General features: G+C 43.6%; 1 pseudogene; it reads right to left on the bottom strand.

Moving 5' to 3' along the window:
- Positions 1-1,339: 1,339 nt before the first annotated feature.
- Positions 1,340-2,345, bottom strand: LOC110329050 (annotated as a pseudogene).
- Positions 2,346-13,791: the final 11,446 nt, after the last annotated feature.

The following is a 13,791-nucleotide window of genomic DNA, read 5'->3' as shown; positions in this document are numbered from 1 at the left end:
ATAGAAGAATGAAAATAGATCCATAATTACTATCCTGCCTAGCACTCAACTCCAAATGAATCAAAGACCTCAACGTAAGTCCAGATGCCCAGAATCTGATAACAGTATGCAATAGGCTTGCACTCATTTGCACAAAAAGAGGCTTTCTGAATAGGATCCTGATAGTTCAGACTTTAAGAGCAAGAACTAATAAACTTCACGAAGCTACAAAGCTTCTATTCAGCAAAAGACACCATCATTTTTACAGCTCTTCTGATAACAGGGTTGTGAATTTAAGGTTTAGCCTTCTAGCCTATTCACAGACAAACATGTTCCAGGTTATAGAAAGCACAAATGTGTTATTTTTCTTCAGGAAGATGTCTGAGGTATGGAAACACTATCTACTTGAACTATTTTCTAGGAATTATTAGTCCTCACACTTGATGGTGTTCCCAACTCTCTTCTGAGGAATATCAACATCAATTATTCCCATGCCCTTGACACAAATTTGCTGTATCCTCATATAGCCTTAATTCAAACAAAACAGTGTTGTAGAATGGAAAGGTAGGGGAGGTGACAGAAGAAAGGGAGAGGTAACTGCCAAGTCCTGCACGGAAGGGATGGTATGAAGCAGTTTCCTGCCCCTGGGGCAGAGCAGCAGGATAGAGGCTCCATGAAGGCTGATGGTTGCTCCGGGTATGCAGCTTGCTTGTTAATAATGCAGATATTTTCATGGTCCTTCTTTGGGGAATGCTCTCCCTGTTAAGGTGAATGACTCCATGATAATTAGAAACAGCATTAGTCTGGGAGGAGAGAATTTGTTCCTTAGCAAAATAGTACATGTTGTGACCTTCAGGACAGTCCTTAAGGCTGTGAGAAACAACTCTGAAAACATGAATTTAAGAATATATAATTATCAACTATGTAAAATATAGGGGTACAATATGAATTATATGAGGAGCCTCACAACCTAAAAGAGCAGAGTCAACTGCACTAATTAGCCCAGTTGGTCAGAATGATATTAAGGAAAGAGATAAGGAGATTTATGGAATGGTAATCTCAGTGTGGATTCCTATGCAGCTAAACTTACTGTTTGTGCTTCCAGAGACAGGCAGATCTCTGAGTTAATTTGCTATGTTTTTTTTTTTTTTTTTTGTGGGTGCAGCCGAATTTTACTGATGATATTCGAGAGAGTATGGAGGGCTCCCTAGGTCCCTCCTGTTATTATGGGGGGTCTGGGATGGAAACTGGGATGGAGATGCTCAGTGTTGAGGCCCTAGTAGGACAGGGACTCCCTCAGCAATGGAGAGTCTCTCTCCTGCTCTCAGTGTCCTGGCTGGGCTGGGTGGTACAGGGTTTCTTACTCCTTGGAGGCCATGGAGGCCATGGGGTCCACCACCCTGTTGCTGTAGCCGTATTCATTGTTATACCAGGAAATGAGCTTACAAAGTTGTCATTGAGAGCAATGCCAGTCCCAGCTTCAAAGGTGGAAGAGTGGGAGTTGCTGTTGAAGTCGCAGGAGACAACCTGGTCCTCAGTGTAGCCCAGGATGCCCTTTAGTGGGCCCTCAGATGCTTGTTTCACCACCTTCTTGATGTCATCATACTTGGTGGGTTTCTCCAGCGGCATGTCAAATCCATAATGGATACATTGGGGGTAGGAACATGGAAGGCCATGCCAGTAAGCTTCCAGTTCAGCTCTGGAATGACCTTGCCTACAGACTTGGCAGTACCAGTGGATGCAGGGATGATGTTCTGGGTAGCCACACTGCCATTATGCCACAGTTTTCCAGAGGGGCCATCCACAGTCTTCTGAGTAGCATTGATGGCATGAACCATGGTCATGAGCCCTTCCATGATGCCAAAGTTGTCATGGATAACCTTGGTCAGGGGGGGCTAAGCAGTTGGTGATTCAGGATGCATTGCTGACAATCTTGAGTGAGTTGTCACATTTCTCATGGTTCACACCCATTACAAACATGGGGGCATTGGCAGGAGGGGCAGAGATGATGACCCTTTTGGTTCCACCCTTCAAGTGGGCCCTGGCCTTCTCCCTGATGGTGAAGATGCCAATAGACTCCACAACATACTCAGCACCAGCATCACCCCGTTTGATGTCAGCAGGATCTCGCTCCTGGAAGATGGTGATGGGCTTCCCATTGATGACAAGCTTCCTATTCTCAGCCTTGACTGTACCGTTGAATTTGCCGTGGGTGGAGTCATACTGGAACATGTAGACCGTGTAGTTGAGGTCAATGAGAGGGTTGTTGATGGCAACAATTTCCACTTGCCAAGTGCAGAGCAGAAGGCAGCCCTGGTAACCAGGCACCCAATACAACCAAATCCATTCACATTGACCTTCACCATTTTGTCTATGGGATGAGGCTGGCACTGCACGAGAAGATGCTTCTGTCTCTATGAGGAGCAGAGAGCCTATTTGCTATGTCTGTTTGTTTGTTTGTTTGTCTGTTTTAAATGTACTTTGTCTCCTTCTAAGAATCAACTGGCTAAGGTCATAAAATGCTGATTCGTAGGGTAATCAAAAGGGAACCTGGGATAATGATTTAATTGATATGCGAGTAAAAGACTGGGATTTGGTTTGCAAGAGCTGAGCTGTCTACACACAGCTTTCTGGAGAGCCAGCTCAAGCAGAACACAGAGCTGTCAGCTTTTACCCATGATTGATTTTGAGTTGTTTTCTTAATGGCTCACAAATATCCTTTCCTCAAGACCCCTCTCCAAACTGAGACTGGTCCTTTGTAACTAACATAAAATGACTTTTGAAAAAAGATCTATAAAAACCTATTACTGTAGACACTTTCTAAACTATGTACAGTTAAATTGAGCCATCATCTAATGGGGGAGACAACGTATCTTATGCCACCAAATAAATCCCCAGTAGTGTGTTTATGTGTGTGTGTGTGTGTGTGTGTGTATGTATGTGTGTGTCTGTGTGTGTGTATAGCCACCTTTTATGCCCCTCTTAAACATTATAGGCTATTACCAATGGTATTTGTTACCCTCTACAACCTGATGGTAGTTTTCTGTTGTTGAAGACAGTACATACTTATGGCATAGAACTTGTAGAAATATAGGTGGTAACTATTTTTTTTCTTAGACAGGGTCTTGCTATGTAGCTCTGGCTGGCTTGGAACTCCACTATGTAGACCAGGCTAGTCTTAGACTCAAAGAGATCAGTCTGCCTCTAGCTCTAGAGTGTTGGGATTAAAGGTGTGTGCTACCATTCCTAGTCTGATACTGTTACTGAGTATCTGAGACTACATAGATCATGATCTATGTAGTCCAGGGGAAACCCCATGACTATTATTCTGTTAAGTGAACATAGAAATGAAGCAACTCCTAATGATATATTGCTATACTCACAGGCCAGGGCATCGCTCAGCACTCAATAGGGAAGCTTCTTTTTTTCCACTAGATGGTAATTAGCAGATGGAGCCACAATTGGAAAATGTGCAGTGAGTGAGGGACTTTAGAGTGATCAGACCTACATGGGGTGTCTGTATTCTACCCCTTCCTTCAAGGCTCAGGAATCTATTTGAAGAAGGGAGAAAGGCGGCAAGGGCCAAGGGTGGTGAACACTTGTAAGGACATAGCGTTTTTTCAGACACAGGGCAGATGTGCATATGAACTCATAGATACTGTGATACAGTGCACAGGACCAGATAGCAATCTCAGGATGAAGGGGCAGTGTGCACAGGGCTGACACGCAGGTATTTACAGATGAGAGCTTCTGGGAGAGGTAAAATCAGTTCTCTTCAGTGGAGTGACACCGGGCATATCAACCACACTCCAGGGCCAACACAAGGGGATGTTTATCTTTCTTTTTCCCTTTGTTGGCCTTTTTGTTTTTAGAGAGAAAGAACATGAATTTGGGTGGACAGGTATGAGGAAAGGATCTCTGAGGAATTAGGGGATAAAAATACACTATGTACCTTCAGGTTCCCTCTCCCAACTGTTGGGTGTTTGGGCTAAACTCACTAGACTGAGTCCTGGGAACCTCGCACATCCCACGTCTCTGGCACTTCCTGGAGGATCTTCACCACTACCCCCACCCCTGCCCTGGCCGCTGAATATCTTCATTCATTCATCTGGCTCTCTGGGCTTCTCTTCTGTCTCCCCCCATACCTGATCCTGCCCTCCTTTTCCTCTTTCCTTCCCTTCTCCCACCCAAGTCCCTCCCTCTGTGTCCCATGATTTGGGGATACCAGCCCACCTTCAAAAATTTTGACCCAGAATTTTCCTGTCTAAAAGAAATTCAGGGACAAAAATGGAGCAGAGACTGAAGAAATGGCCATCCAGTGACCAGCCCACCTTGGGATTCATCTCCATAGGAAGGCACCAAATCCTGACACGATTACTCTATGTTGTGCTTGCAGACAGGAGCCTAGCATGATTGTACTCAGAGAGGCTTTACCAGCAGCTGACTGAAACAGATGCAGATACTTACAGTCAGCCATTGGACAAGGTCAGGGATCCTATGGAAGAGTTAGGGGAAGGATTGAAGGAGCTGAAGGGGGAGGCAACCCCATAGGAAGACTAACAGTGTCAACTAACCAGAACCCCTGGGAGCTCCTAGAGACTAAGATATCAACCAAAGAGCATACATTGGCTGAACTGAGGGGGCAAAAAAAAAAGCATGTAATGACCAAAGTAAACAACAAACAAATAAATAAAATATTCTATGAAATTCTTAATGAATAAGTAAATAAAAATCATAGGAAATAATTACAAAGGCTTCATGAATGGTAATGAGAAGGAAAAAGGATACGGCTTTGAGCATTCTAGACCCCTCTGTAAATGCCATCTGGTCTTAGGGTTAAGTCAGTTTCAGGAGGTTTTCTACATGTCTTTTGTTACCACCCAGAGCTTGCTTTTACTGACCATACTGAGACTAGTCAATGTGGTTAGCGTCAGCCCTGTGGGCCAGTGGTGGATTCAACAGAAGGGGGCATCATGGTCATGGTGTTCAGATTTCACCATAAGGAAGCCTCAGTTTTCAGATTCCATTCTCTCTAAGGGGATTCCCTTCCCTTGGCAGAGGAGGTACACAGGTGAGAGATGGGACGTGTATTTCTTTACAAAGACAGAATTCATTTGGGACAAACATCTCACAGTGTTTCATGGAATAGCTGAAGTTGAATCTATTTCCGTAGAACACTGAGCAATGTTGGGTTTCCTTTGAAAATGATGCTGAGAACCCAGATGTCAGGAATAGTACTGGGTGGGACCAAAATGGAACCAGACATGAGGTCAGTTGGCTCAAGAGAGATGACTATGAGCTTCCTCCAGTTCCTCCATAATAAAGAGAGGTGTTGGCACTAAGTATGGTGTTTGATGAGTTTCAGGATACTAAGGGACAACTGTAGACTTCTGATGGGGGTCATCATCACCTTGAAGCCTCTTGAGGCATCTATTGAAGGACTTGGGTATACTGCTGTTGCTATGGTCAGGTGTTCCACTGTGGGCAGCCTTGCTCCTGACTTCAGTTTATCATCCCTTCTACCCTCCACCTGCCAATCACTTCCAAACCCAGAAGCTCCACCCTCTTTCCAGTGACAAGAATTGAATTCTTGTCCTAGCAAAGTCTGGGCCCCAAGGACCCACGTGTGTATTGGATGACCTCTTTCTGCTTTCTTCTGGAACTTTGTTCCTGAACCTACTCCTCTGAGCACTTACATAATCAAATGTTAAGTTTCTCTAGGTCCATTTGCATCAGTATGTAAGAGCTCTGTGTTTGCTCTCATTTAAATATCCCTCCTCTACAGAGCCACTCCCCAGCTGCTACCCCATTTCACAACTCCCTTTAAAGTCCTTCTCCTAAAAAGAAGGCCTATTTCTGTCTCCACATTCTCACCTCGCACTCTGGCACTCTGTTTTGGGTACATATAAGTATCACTTTGACCAGCAGTCTTCTTGGCATTAGCTTTATCAAGGTCCCCAACAACTTGCATTCCCCAGGTCTCACGGTCCAATCTCATTCTCAGCAGCATTTGGGAGACCTTATTTCTCCCTCTCAGCTCTGGCTAGTTTTTGTCAACTGCACACAAATTAGAGTCAACTGAAAAGAGGAAACATCAACTGACAAACTTCTTCCTTCAGATGGCCTGTGGTATGTCTGGGGGGGCATTTTCTCAATTGATGATTGATGTGGAAGAGCCCAGCCTGTGGGTGGTGCCACCCCCGGGCAAGTGGTCCTGGCTGCTATAAGAAAGCAAGCTGAGCAAACCATGAGCCCCAGACAGACAGTAAGCAGTATTTTCCCCTTGTCTTTGCTACAGTTCCTGCCTCCAGGTTCCTGTCTTGAGTTACTTCTTGGTTTCCTTGTATGATGAACCTGCAAGGCACATAAACCCTTTCTTCCCCAAGTTTCTATTCAATGTTGTCTTTATTACAGAACAGGGATGCAAAGGAGAACATGTGTAAACACCTGTTCCTTGTGTTTCCCCTGGATGGTCGACATTTTTGAGGGCCTTTCATTCTCAGTGTTTTCCAGTAGATTCTCTAAACGTCTGCTTCTTCCAGTTCCACACAAATGCAGGGTGATAAGATCCAGTCAATCAGGAAGCTATTCCAGTGACTCCTTCCTATGGATGCTGCTGTTTCTTCCCGATATTGTGTTATCCATTGTTCACTCGCTAATCTTCTCACACGAGAATAAACCTCCATATGTGCAAGAAGTAGTGTCAATTCTTCTCGCTGTTATATTCTCAGAGCTTAAAACAATGACTGGTCACAAGATGAGTTCAATAAGTATGTGTTGAATAACAGAAAGAAGGTTTAAATTAATTATTAAAACTTGACCGAGTTGATTCCTCCTGACTTCTCAGTTCAGTTATACAACTAGAATAGACAGAGAAGGCAAGTATTTCCTTTATAAATAATTCAGATTTACTTATTTATCTAGTTGCTGTTGTTGAGATATCATTTTACAAGTAGAAGTATAAAATTATTACAGACAAATTTGATGTGGACTCACAGTGCAGGTTTTAATATAACGTATGCCTTAATTTCAAAATAATTCCTGCTTTGCAATGAGCTGTGCCTTCCTTCATTGCTCAGGGACCTGACCTGTGTGTCTGTGTTTGGAGGGAGGATCTTTCCAGAAGTCACTGATGCTAAATGAGTTCATGAAGCTGGGACCCTGAGCAGATGGGTGTAGGGTTCTTTGAAGAACTTGCTCGTGAGGATCAAATGATAAAGTAACCATCAGCAGATCAGATCAAGTGCTCTCACCAGAGCCTCTCTGTGCTGGCTACCCCATCTCAGGCTCTCAGTCTGCACACTGTAACCATTTTCTTTTCTTTTCTTTCTTTCTTTCTTTCTTTCTTTCTTTCTTTCTTTCTTTCTTTCTTTCTTTCTTTCTTTCTTTCTTTCTTTCTTTCTTTTTTCGAGACAGGGTTTCTCTGTGTAGCCCTGGCTGTCCTGGAACTCACTCTGTAGATCAGGCTGGCCTCGAACTCAGAAATCTGCCTGCCTCTGCCTCCCAAGTGCTGGGATTAAAGGTGTGCGCCACCACTGCCCTGCCTGTAACCATTTTCAAAGTCACTTATCTGTCATATTTCCTTATGGCAGCTGGAATAGGCAGTTAAAGTTCCCCATGTCTCTGTCTTTCTTCCTGGCTTAACTGGTTTCTTTGTTTTGAAAATCTTCCCATTGTGAACCCAGAAATGCAACTCTGTCTTTTTCCACTTTGTTAATCACTGGCCTTCAATGGGCTTCTAATAATGTTCAATATTAACACTGTTAGTGCGGTAGACATACATCTTTACTGCTAATGGTTTTCCAATAGCTCCTAGTGATTTGTGTTGACTGCTCGACAGGTCCATACTGATTGTCCCTGCCTGCTCCAAGGCCTCCTCCGAAGCTGAGAAGAGTCTCCAGAAGCCCACACTTTTCTCTGTTGGTCACCATGAGTCTTCTATTCAATAAACATGCCCTTTAATGAACTCTTCCAAAACTAGGTTCTGTACAAAACTGGCTACTTGAGTCTAGTGACAGCCATGCTTTTTAGAACTCTCTGTGAGTTGATTCTTCATGACGACCTCCAGAACAGCACGAAGGAGCTGACAAAAATCTGTTAACTCCTTGGAATGTAGACCTGATTTTGTCTGCATGGCTGATGCTCATGTCTGTTCTATGTCAGGGCAACCAGCTTATAGAAAGCTGATACAGGGTGCATGTGCCACTTTGCATATTAAATATTATTCAGGCCCCAAATCTCTCCTTTCAAACAGACAGATCTTTAATAAAGAAATAGGCATCTACGATTTAAAAGGTTTGTTTTTCTGGTCCATGTCACAATCACTATAGGCTAAGGGCTTCTATAGATCATCTCTGGACAGAAAGGTATGTGGTAAGATACAATTTTCTGTATCTTGAAGCTTACCTTTATCCCTGGCTCCAGGGTAAGAGTGCCCTACACAATGCTTTGGAGTTGTGCTTGTAAATACTTCTAAAGGAAATCTGCTATACCACCAGACTTGAATGTCAGCAGCATTTGTGCTGGTTCATTTGTTTTCTCAATTTCACACAAAGCTAGAGACATCTGAGTAAGAGAACTTCAGCTGAGAAAATGATTCCAGCAGATTTTCCAGTAGGCAAGTCTGTCTTGCATTCTATTGCTGAAAGATTGTTGTAGGACCATCGTGGGACAGTTGTGCCTACTGGAGAAGTGCCACTCCTGGGCAGTATTTCTGGGTGGTATTCTTGGTGATATTCTTGGGTGGTATTCCTGGGTGGCATAAGAGGAGGCTGGGAAGGCTTGGAGACCAGGCATGTAATCAGTGCTCATCCATGGCTTCAGTTCCAGTTCTAGCCTGCAGTTTCCTGCCTTAAGTTTCTACCCTAGCTCCTCTGCACAGTGGACTATAAACTTTAAGCTGAAATCAACCCTTTGTCCACAAGTTGTTTTTGGTCATGGTGGTTATCACAGCAACAGAGGGCAAACCAGGACAGTATTTTATTAAATGTTGTAATTAGCAGGTCATTTCTTGCTACCACCCCGTCCCTTTCCCCATTCCCTTCCCTTCTTGCCTGTCTCTCTCTCTTCATCTCCATTCTGTCATACTGTCCTGTTATGGCTGAACTTAGTGTCAACTTGACTGTGTTCTCCTACCCCGCTGTTTAGTCTAATACTATTTCAGATGTAGGTGGGGAGGTTCTTACAGATGCAGGGAACACAGACATTTGAGTTTGAGAAAGAGATGGTCCCTGTGTGAGTACGAGTGGCCTCTCTGGGTCAGCTGAGGCCTTGGAGTAAAACTGAGGATTTCTGGAGAGAAGGGCACTCTATCTCAAGTCTGTAACGCACAGACTCCCCGAGACTACAGCCAACAGGCCAAGTCGACAGATTTTAGACTTACCAAGCTCAACCGTGTGAGTTCATTCCTTAAAGAATGTATATTCTGATGAAGACACAGTCTAAGATACATAAGCTCAGTTATTTAATTCAGAGGGCCATGATAGATACATACCAGTGGCTGTAGGAATAATAATTCTTAAAAATTTGCAGTACACACACACAAGTGGAAAGCACGGTCAAAGTCAATTCTGATCCTAACATGCAGAGACAATCTACAGAGCAGAGGCTGTGGTCCTTCCTAAACTTTCCTTTATTCCATACAAGCCTTCCGAGCGGAAGTTCTCCCTGTTATGTGTTTGCATCACTCACTGACGAGACTGCCTACCATACTGCAGAGAATCAGTAGCCACTGCTGAGTCCAGTGGCTGAGGGAAGAGCAGAATGTATAGAAGAAACGATCACAGAATGATGACATTTATAAGCTGATTAATTTGGAGAGCACTGAAGGCAAGAGCTGTCATCAGTAGAAGCGACAGCGGGGAGTTATCCTTAGGAAGCACAGGAGCTGGAACAGGATTATGCTGCCCTGACATGTTGGCTTCTCGTACATGGCAGCACCGATGATCCTGTGGGACACCAGAAATTGTAGGATTGGCAATATGTATAGGGCATGCATATGTCTACATATGCATCCACATATGTAGACATACACATAAGGATGTCTACATATGTCTACATGGAAGACTGAGATCAAGGTGACTCAGGAGGGTGCAGCGAGAGAAGAGAGAGTAGAGGTGTGGCTAGCTGAGTCACTTGCTGTGGAGGTAGAGAAAGAAATATGGTGGGGATCCGTGTGAGGACAAGGGGCAGAAGCTGTACTGCCTGCCACCCTAGGCTCCCTTAAACACGTGGAGACCTTTTGGGTGACCATGGGGATGTATGATTGGAACCAAGAGGTGAAGCTCTGCAAGGCATGCACCCAGTCCGTAGGCTTTGCTATCAGATGTACTGTTAGTGGTGGTGTTGGTGGGGAATGAGACACAGGGAGAAGATTCCATGTAAGATCTTCAGGGATACAACAGATACAGGCTCTGCAGGGAGAAGATGATCATGTGAATTGTCTCAGGGAGAAGGTCATTGGCTCTGCAGGGAGAAGAAGGTCATGTGAATCGTCTCAGGGAGAAAGTCATTGGCTCTGCAGGGAGAAGAAGGTCATGGGCCCTTCATCAAGAAGGTCATTGATCTGAAGGGAGAGGAAGGTCATGTGATTTGTATCAAGAATAAAGTCATTGGCTCTTCAGGGAGAAGACAACCATAACAGCTGTGTGTGGTTATCTCTAATGAGCTAATCAGTGATTCAGGATAAAGGAGATGAGAGAGGACTTGGACAGAGCTATAGTGAGTCACTCTGCCTCAGTATAGGACGGGAAGGGAGACACTTGGGGCAGGACTAGTTTAATACAAAGTTTGCCTATTCATCAGGAGTTGCTTCTGTTAAAGATTAGACCATTGGAAATGTTAAAAACAAATCCTTTTCTTTTCATGGGTCAAAGGAGTCAGGATAAAATCCTGGATAAATAGGCATCCTCTTGGTTAATGGTGAATTGTGTGTGTGTGTGTGTGTGTGTGTGTGTGTGTGTGTGAGAGAGAGAGAGAGAGAGAGAGAGAGAGAGAGAGAGAGAGAGAGAGAGAGACAAAGATGTATCTACAAAGGTTAGAGAAAGAGCTACCAATTTTCACTGTGTGCTCAGCAGTGAACAAGTGAAGTTTAATTACTGGGCAGGGAACACTGCACTGTGAATGCTCACTTTGACTCCTAGACACTAAACTGGAGTTGACTAAATACAATATAACTATAACACTAAAACAATGAGCCAAGCTCATTTATAACAAAAAGTCCAATTTATCATTTGTAAAATTCTTTTTTCATACCAAAATACCTTATATTTGAGTGGCTCACAGATCCATCCAGAAAATGAATGAATACTTTATTTTTTATTATTTTAGTCACCTTTGAAAGCCCAGTTTATGAGTGTATTAGTTTTCCCATAGGGAGAAAGAGGCCTTTCCTTATGTCCAGCCAAACTTTGTACTGTGGTTTCTGACAATTAGCTGGACTTAAGATTTGGAGATACTGCAGGATGCAATTGAAGTTGGGTACCCACATGACTGAAGAGTTTAACACAGAAGGGGCTGGGCTGTGGGAAGGGGATAACTAATGATCATTGCTTGCTAGAGCTCATTGATCATGTTTACACCTGTATTGATCAGTCAAGGAAGAATCTAGAATAAGTCATAACTCACTTCGCTGGGCAATTTTCTTTTTAATGCACTTTGGATCCAATGTGGTCCCACATTCCAAGCAACCCACACATAGGCATCTCATCTGGTAATGATGGCCTCTTCCCTGCTGGCCCATGGAGCATCTTAAGGTTCTTGTCTCTTCAAATGGCGTGTGAGGAAGGAAAAGAGCAGCAGATGCTTTCCCCGAATTTAGAATGGAGAGAGAGCTGACATTCAAGCAGCGTTAAATGTCGGTCTACAGACAGGTGTGTGATTCTTCCCCTGCCTCAGCCACAACCCAGCTGGGCCTGGCAGCAAAACCACATATGGTGCCGGGCTTTCACACCACCGGGTCATAGGGCAAGGAAATCACCTGGCTTTGCCTGCAGTTCCTCCTGAGTGTGTGTGTGGTGTGCAGGATGCAATCGAAGTTGGGTACCCATATGACTGAAGAGTTTAACACAGAAGAGCCTGGGCAGTGGAAAGGGGGATAATTGTATCTATGTGGTATGTGTGCGCGTGTGTATGTATCTGTGTGTATGTGTGTGGGGTGTGTCTATATTTGTGTAGTTGGTATGTGTGTGGTATATTTGTGCATGTATTTGCATAGTGTATGTATATGTAAATATATATATATATATGTGTATATGTTTGTGTATTGTGTATGGTGTGTTTGTGTGTGTCTGTGTGTATATATGTGGGTGGTGTGCATGCCTGTATATTTGTTTGCACATGTGGTATATTTATATGTATTTTTGTGTAGTATGTATGTATAGGTGCAATATGTGTGGTTGTGTATTCACATGTACATGTGTGTGAGTGTATGTGTGTTTATGTGTATGTATATGTCTGTATACATCTGTGTTGTGTAATGTGTGCATGCATATTTGTATTAGTGTATGTGTGTGTATTATGTATGTGTGAGTATATGCATGGATGTGTATGAGTGTGCACATTATGTGTATGAATGTGTGTGTGTGTGTGTGTGTGTGTGTGTGTGTGTGATTCAGATAATCTTATGCAGGTATTTGTTTCTATAAGATGCCAAGTGAGGGAAAGTATTTCTGTCATAATTTTTTAGTGACTAATCCTGAAAGTGTTTATGTTAAAAAGGCAGAAGTGTTCATGGCATTCACTCATGGCACATAGGAAAGAAATGCCAAGTAAGGGAAACACGCCATTCTTCAGAACAGACTTCTCTCACCTTTTCCTAGTGAGGGACAGAAATGAGCACAGAGGAGAAGCTTCTCAACTTCATTGATGTGAGCCTACATATGGAGGATGTACATTAGCTGATTCCCCTGCTGGACATATGGAGGATGTACATTAGCTGACTCCCCTGCTGGTGTCCCTGGAGACTTTAAACTCAGCCCCTCACTCCTATTTTGTTGCTGTCAGTTCGAAGTTACTTAGAAGGAGGTAGAATTATATATTTTATGTATAATTATGTGTTCTTGCATAGATGTATAGTATCTGTAAAATATAAGCATAAAACTATATTGAAATGCGTGTCTTTATAATTATGTCCAAACATATATAGAGATACATGGATCTCTTTCTATCCATATCCAGACTTAGAGAGATGTAGTTCCTACATCATATTAATGCTGTTTTATGTCCAGATCTGTGAATAACACTTCTTGAGTGGAACCCAGCCTCCTGTATTGTAAATAACACTTTGTGAGAACTCAGCCAGGTCTTTATTTTACACAGGTCTGTCTCCTTTGGCAGCACAATGAGAACAGAGTAGTGGTGGCACAGGACATGCTGCCTGAAAGCCTTGAGTGTCTGGTGCTTGGCAGGGAAGCTTATCAATCCTTGTTTTATTTTAACTTAGGTTTACCTGCAAACCCACCCTGGAATCCCCACTTTAGATCACTCTGACGGCTGTGCATGCATCTAGGACCGCATCCTCTTTGACACAACTCTTCACCATTTCTTTCTATGTAGCAGGAGGACCTGAGAATGATACCCAGGACCCTTGTGCAAAGCCTGGTATTGAGGAGGGTGCTAGTAATCCCAGCCCTGGGGGAAGGGTAGGCTGCAAGCCCCTGACACTCTCTGGACAGCTAGCCAGCCAGCCTACTTGGAGAATTCCAGGCCAGGGAGACACCATGCCTTAGTATGAAGGTGGCTAACATGTGAAGAATCACATCTGAGGTTGACTCTGACTTTCAGAAACACACACACACACACACACACACACAC

Source organism: Mus pahari, chromosome 11 (assembly GCF_900095145.1).
Source record: "Mus pahari chromosome 11, PAHARI_EIJ_v1.1, whole genome shotgun sequence".
Classification (NCBI taxonomy): Eukaryota; Metazoa; Chordata; class Mammalia; order Rodentia; family Muridae; genus Mus; species Mus pahari.
Note: the sequence above shows the minus strand (reverse complement) of the source record. Positions and strands in the feature narration are given on the sequence as shown.